The sequence below is a fragment of the Mastomys coucha genome, chromosome X, assembly GCF_008632895.1.
Source record: "Mastomys coucha isolate ucsf_1 chromosome X, UCSF_Mcou_1, whole genome shotgun sequence".
Lineage (NCBI taxonomy): Eukaryota > Metazoa > Chordata > Mammalia > Rodentia > Muridae > Mastomys > Mastomys coucha.
Window position 1 is genome coordinate 46,654,068 of NC_045030.1, and position 330 is coordinate 46,654,397.

At 65.5% G+C, this 330-nt stretch overlaps 1 protein-coding gene across 2 annotated transcripts in view; it reads left to right on the top strand.

Moving 5' to 3' along the window:
- Xiap (X-linked inhibitor of apoptosis) overlaps nt 1-330 on the top strand; it is a 51,046-nt gene that overhangs the window by 9,318 nt on the left and 41,398 nt on the right. The window contains exon 1 of one of the 2 annotated variants that reach the window (XM_031354846.1): nt 7-211. The exons of the other annotated variant lie outside the window; for it this stretch is intronic. The gene's annotated coding sequence lies outside the window, so the exon portion shown is untranslated. Of the gene's footprint in view, nt 1-6; nt 212-330 lie in introns of those variants that run through there. 2 annotated transcript variants of the gene reach the window in all.

The following is a 330-nucleotide window of genomic DNA, read 5'->3' on the forward strand; positions in this document are numbered from 1 at the left end:
GAGTTTTCTGTGATGGGACTGTCCTGCCTGGGAAGGCCGAGGGCGGGAGGGAGGGAGACATAGTGACTTCCGTTTCCTTCTCCTAGGCCGGGGCCCAACGTCCAGCAGAGTTGGGTTTTCCTGATCCGGGCTCGGGCCGCCCCTCCTCCGGGACCCTCCCCTCGGGAACCGTCGCCCGCGGCGGTTAGTTAGGACTGGAGTGCTTGGCGCGGTGGGTACCTCTCTCGTGGGTTTCCCGCCCTCCCCTTCTCTCCCCCTGCTCCCCTCTCCTCCCCTCCCCTCTCCTTCCCTCTCCTCTCTTCCCTCTCCTCCTCTGCTCTGCTCTTCCCT